We start from the raw sequence: 6,584 nt of genomic DNA on the forward strand, positions 1-6,584 counted from the left end.
CCTGCCCTCCCTTCCCCTCCGTCAGCGCGGCCCTGAGGGGAGTCGGCCGCCCCCGTCGTTACGGCCCTTGGGGAGCTCCTGGGGGGAGGGAATAGGGGTCTGCCCCAAACCCTGCGTTCCCCCGCCTGAAAGCACAGGGCTCTGCGTCCGGGGAGCGGGTGCTCGGCCATCCTGGCCGCGGGAGGGCAGGCGGGGGTGCGCTCGGCGCTGGGCTCTTTGAGCGAGTGGCAAGCTCGAAAGTCGAGAGGATGCGAAGAAATCGAGCAGTTCTGGATGTACTTTCTAAGGCTTGTGGGGATGGTAGTAGCCATTATCTCGATGAGATCATATCTGCCTTCCTTGGGCAGGCAATATGTAGTTTTTTGAAGAGACGTGTGGAGATGAAATTGGCACCGACAGAACTAATCTCTGAAATGCGAAAAAGTAACCCATTTTCTGGGGAGAAAGAAGAGAGCAGGCTTCTTCAGCAACAGTTAGCCTGTTGCTGCGTGTACAACAACTTCTAGTGTGCTGTCATATGTTTTTAATGATGTTGCTTTGATGCTGCTTGTATTTAGCCAGCGTATGGTTCTGTGTAGTGAAGTTCTAACAGCATTTTATAATGTAGATTCGTAGTGCGTTTACCTCAAAACTATCTGTGTCACCATGTTGTTGATGTTAGCTGAATACTATCCCTCTTTTAAAATTGTAAATAATCTCTTTCCGGCCGTGTGCTAAACAGGTTATGGCTTGTATTAGTTCTGTTTTTCATGTAGCCTGGATGAAACCTCTCCATTATTTGACCTTGTAGAATGAGGTTTCGTGTAGCTTGTTCAAAGAGCAATAAGATATGGATTGTGGGATCCATCCATTTGAAGCTTTAATAATTGACTAAGCACTTGTTTTTAATCTGTGTGTCAGTGGTCGCTGGATGCCTAGAACAAAGGAAAGACTAGATCTTTTCTCCTCACCCACACATCCTGTTTCAAAGCTTTTCTGAACTTTGTTTTTAACATAGCCTGGTGAAAAGCACATTTTGACATACAGTTCTGCAAGATGTGGTAACCCAAATTAACAACTCTTGTGCTGAAATGAGGTTTTGCTCCAACTGCTTACCTTGCTCTGGTGCTAGTGATCATCAAACTCTTCTATGAGTTGCTTTAACTCAAAAGAATTGAAAACAGCTGAAAACTAGAAGCAGCAAAAACTATTCAGTAAGTTAAAACAGCTGCAACCTGGTGGGGTGGGGACAGGAGAGGGTGAAGGTGTGGGATTTGTGTGGCTGGAAGCCACAGGCAAGAAGGGGGAACCAGACCTTTTAGTAGAAGTGAGCCATTAAATCTGGCCCAACTGCATATCCTACGTTTTATTTGATACAGAAAATGCCGTATGTCCTGACTTTGCAGGTTTCCACCACCTGTATCTAAACAGAACTCAATAATACGAAGTCACTCACTAGAAATTAAAATGGAAGGTGGTTTTAACTTTTCTGTTGCTCTTCTGTAACCTATAAGGATGCATAATTGACTCAAGTCATTAGAATTCTGTCAACTTAAGTCAAGTAATGAGGTGATCTCAGAGGGCTTAGTTTGCAATACAGATACTGAATCTGCAATTTAGTCTGGTATTAAATCTGTGCTAAGAATATGGAGAGTATTTTCTCTAAATAAGCTCTGAGATTTCTTAAGAGCTCATTTCACACTTCCATTGGACACTTGTTGGAAGCAGGCTTGTAGATTGTAATTTTGGGACTCTTGGATAAGTAATGGTGTTGAGTTGGGGATTTCCCCCCCCCCCCCCCGAAAAAAAAATAAAATCAAAACTTTCTCATGGAAGGAAGGGCAACTGAAAACAACTGCATGTTGCCCTCTGCAGTTTGAGGCATTTCCTTGTGCATTCAGTGTTCTGATGATCAGCAAAAACACTCGGGAACACTTGCCTTTTTGGCAGCGTATGCTGTAGCCAGTTTTTAGCAAAGTGGTGTAGATGTATTTGCCCTCATTAAAAATGTGAGTTTTGTAGCTTCCTCCCCCTGCCCCAAGTTCTCTATGGGGAGGTTTAATAACTGCTGATATAGAAATTCTGAAAACTGTGACAGCTGTTTATGTAAACTTGCTGATTTCTTTGCAATTTAATTGTTTTATTATTTGTCTTGTGATATGCAAGAGAGGAATTTTCAAGTTGGCTATAAGCTCCAAATTCACACTGTAAATCAATAGGTACTGATGCTTAAGCCCCTCTCTCAAGGAAAACACCATACCTGCATCCTCAAGTACATATATAACTGGTGCTCTTTAAGAATTAATTTGTAAAAATTATAGAACTCGGTACAAAATGTTTCTTTCAGATGATAGTGGATTGATATAGATCTCCTGAACTGATGACTTCGTAAGGTGATGCGTGTTTAAACCAAGTGGTTGGAGACTACTGTATCCCCTCTGTCTAGGCCTGTATGCTTCACTTCTGCTGGAGATCTTGCCTTTTATGTGTAATTCTACTTTTGACAGGATGTATGGAGAGTGTCCATCTGTTAGATGACTGGGTCCCAAACAGTGTACATTTCTATGTGCTTTCCTAGCCCCTATAAAAATGATCTAGCTGCCTATGTGGACTGGTCAGTGTAGGCATCTATTTATTGTGTGGTCAAAGGAGAGGAGAGGGAGAGGTAGTGTGACAGAAGATGCCATTGTTTAACCTCTGTCACTCTGCTTTCAAAAGACTAACCATGGAAGAGATGTAGAAAAAGACCCTGAAATTTAGAGGCATGAACTGTCATGTGAAGGAGGGTATCAGTTTTGAGAGAGGGAAAATACAAAGTAAGGCACACTAGTTTCGATGCAGGCATGTGACAGACCTTCTTATATTTTATTTATAAGAAAAATGATCCACCCACTCTGAAATCAAGAACTGCCAGACCTAATAGTTAAGGGCAAGTTTGTTCCTAGTGTACTTGTATCCTAAAAATTGTTATGAGAAACCAAACAAAAAGCACTGGATTCAAGAGTTGGTGTAGATAATGAGGAATATCCTTTGGGACCTTTATTTAAATTCTTGAGTTCTAACTTCAGTAGTCCTATGTTTTTGAAGTTGTTCCAATGCTTTTCCTGAAGATTCTAGGGGTTTTTTTCTGTGTAGGAAGCTAGGTAATGTTAAGTTGTGCCCTGTAGAGACACGGGACACACTTAGTACAACTTTTTTGTTCTTGTGTGTTTTAGCCAACATGCAAAACTGATGTTGGCAGCAAACAGATGGGAGTGTGAAGTGTTAGTTATGTTACTGTAGTGACTTGCAGCACTGCAGACAAGTTTCTGTGTTCTGAGTTAGCTGAACTTCCCGAACACTTTCCAAGGGCAGCCCAAACAGTGCATTGCAGTAATGAGTCTTTGTGGTTTTGAAGGTGTGGACTGCCACAGAGAACTGCAGCAAGAGTAATTGTAGCTTCCAGGCCAGCCATAGATTAGAGGGAGGAAAACATTGTGTGCCTCTGCAAGCTGAAGGACAGCAGTAAATACAGTTACTGGGCTGGTTATTGAACCTGTGTGTTCTGTCTGCTGTACTGCTTCTATACATAACACTTTAAACGTCTTTCCATCTGCCTGTTAGCACACCTGCTTTGTGACCATGTACATCCTCCCAGGAAAGCAGGCAGTGTGGTTCTGGGACTTGACCAAGGCCAGTCATTCACATCATTGGTTTTTTTTGAAGGTCTAAATGTTTTGGGTTTTGTCACAAAACTTGGCAACAACTTATTGAAAATGTGAAGCTTAGTTCAAATAGGTACTAGGCTGGAGCCACCTCATAGTGGAATGACAGCTCCCTATAGTCTGGTCAGTATGAGGATGAATTTTGACAGCTGAATACATAATAATAAAAAAAAAAAATTCTTCATGAGTTTATTTTATTTTCAGATTGATCAGGCATCTGGTTATGTTTGTGCAGGTGAAATGGGATTTTTCTTTGATTTTTGTTTAATCTTTGTAGATAACCTTGAACCCTTCCTTTGTTAAACTGGTGTTACAGTGGTATCATGTAAGAAAACTTAAGTTAGAAGTATTTTATGTGAAATGGAGTCTACAAGATCTATTGTTATCCATTTTTAAATCCCACTGTTTACTAAACAATCATACTAGACAACAAAATTAAGTTTTTGCCTTACGTTTTCTGTGGTGTATGTCAGTCTTCATGTTCTGCCTGATAACCATGTGAAGCTATAGACCTTTCAAAGCAAAATCAATATTTAATCGTTGGATTGATCTTCATATAAATATTTTCAGATGCTTTTACCGCTATATATATGGTTTTTTAAAAATGCAAGCATTTCAGATACTGTGTCCATAGAACTAGCGGCCTTAAAGTAAAACTGGGGAGTGGAGAAAGCTGGTAACTTCAGGTGGTTGGGAAGGCAAGACTGTTCCAGATTAATGTTGAACTACAAGAGACTTCAGTTACCAAACTTAAATCTGTGACTGACTCTGCCTTTATAAATGTAATAGCACATAAGCAACAGCTACTCACAACTAAGAGAGCAACGGTGTCAGGCAAGCCACTAAACTTATTTGGCTATATTGTAAACTGATCTGAAAGTGGTGTTATTGCCAAATAGTTGTGGAAGCTTTGCAATATTTTAAAAGCATGCGATTTCAATGATGCAGCTTCACGTTAACATAAGATGTGCATGTGTGCTATATCAAGCTATCAGCACTATGTTATATTCTACAGCTGCTAGCTCTGTAGCCTTTATCACTTGAGCAACTTTTTCCCGAGGTATTTGAGTAAAACATGAGATTGGGAAATAACATGTTTTAGTTTGCAGATTTTCCACAAAACTAATTAGTTAAAGAAGTCTGAAAGGGTAGCAGTGTCTTTTGAACTTCATATTTTGTGTTACCAGTGGAAGAATGATTTGCCTGTACCAGAATTTGCATGCTAATTCGTGGGAGGTGTCACAGTAGAAAACTAAAGTGTCTATTTGCAGTTGAGGGATTTGCATTTTATTTAGATTGTAAAGTCTAAGCAGTGCCTCGTACAATAGGGCCCTACACCTTGCTGAAGCCTAGGCGTTAATGTTGTAATTATAAATATATTTCATTGTTAAAGTCATCTTGTGGATTTAATGAACTGGCTATTTCTGCCACTATTTCTAAGGAAATTCAAGTGTTGATAGTGGAACTGAAAATGTTTCAGTAACCAGAAATTCGACACAAGCTGTGGCCTTTCCCAGCAATGTATTTTGGGAGACAAAAAATGTGTTTGTTTTTCAGGTCAAAATGCTGATTTTGCTCTTCTTTGCACGTTAGGGTTAGCACCTTTTAGGAGGATTATGCCTTGAAACTGTTACAGATATTGTGCATCTTAAGTGTCAATATCTGGACAGAAGCATCTAAGTTTAAGGTGTTAAATTAGTTACAAATTATACAGTTTTTATATACCAATCCACTGTACTTACTTGTTTACTTAACTCTGCTGTATAAATGCAATCTTTTCCTTTTGTGATGAAAAGCTTTCAGATAGTAAAGAGAAGAACTGAAATTCTTGTTAATTGGAAATGGCTTTCTTTTTCAGAAGGTATTGTCACTTGAAGTGATCATTTGAGAGGCAGGAGGTGCAACTTAGACTGAGTTCTCTGTATTTGTCTGTATTGCTTGGTACAGGATGATACTCAAAGTTGTTGAGGGTCACTGACCCTGGTAGCCAGCTGGGATGCTTGTACAATCCAGGTTGTAGTTCATTTGAGAGTAAGCTTTTAAGGAAGTAGTTGGTAACTTGGTCTCTGCCTCTGACAAACTAATAGAGTCATAGAACAGCCCAGTTTGGAAGGGACCTCAAAGTATCATCTGGCCCAGCCTTTCTGCTTCTTTATATATGAGTAAGATCCTGTAGCTGCAGTAAGCAATATTTAAATATCTTCTAGAATTCTGAAAATGTTGTGGAAAATGTAAGTTCAGGATGTAGTAAGAGTTGACTCTTCACTGATTGGATTGAGTAGTGACCTGAAAAGAAGTAATTATTTGATACTGTGCCTCTAAGATACCTTGTTCTTTCATATAATTAGTGAAATGAGAGGTTGTGTGGGAGTGGATGCTAATGCAAATTCACTGTTTCAGAGTAGGTATTTTGGAAAGTAGTGCAAAACTAGTTCCCCCCTGTTAAAATGTAAATACTTAAGTTTATACCAAGTGTCATGATTAGAAACAAGATGTTACGTTTGCTAGAGGGTCTGAAGTGCCATATGGCTATGATAATGTTGACCTTACAGATTAGGGTTCAGGCACTTGATTTGCAAGCATATCTTCAGGCATTTGATTTGATGTACTTTCTGAGAGTTTTTTGGTTGCTTTGGTGTCCACCCTGTGCTCGCTGTACATGATAATTTTAAATTCTCTGTAATGCAGAATGTTTTAAATGAGGACTTGGAATAGCATCAGTTTGTTAGAAAAGAGTGATAGAGATATGATTTCTAGAAGATTCTGCCGAGAAACTTTCAGGAATTATAGAAGCTGTGGATTGTAGACGGTTGGGTGTTTAACTCTGTTTGAAGCCTTTTGTGTAAAGGAGTGGTATGAGAAACATTCACTTTGTTGCCTGTCTAAAGTATCAAGTATACA

Source organism: Cariama cristata, unplaced genomic scaffold (assembly GCF_000690535.1).
Source record: "Cariama cristata isolate BGI_N322 unplaced genomic scaffold, ASM69053v1 scaffold23382, whole genome shotgun sequence".
NCBI lineage: Eukaryota > Metazoa > Chordata > Aves > Cariamiformes > Cariamidae > Cariama > Cariama cristata.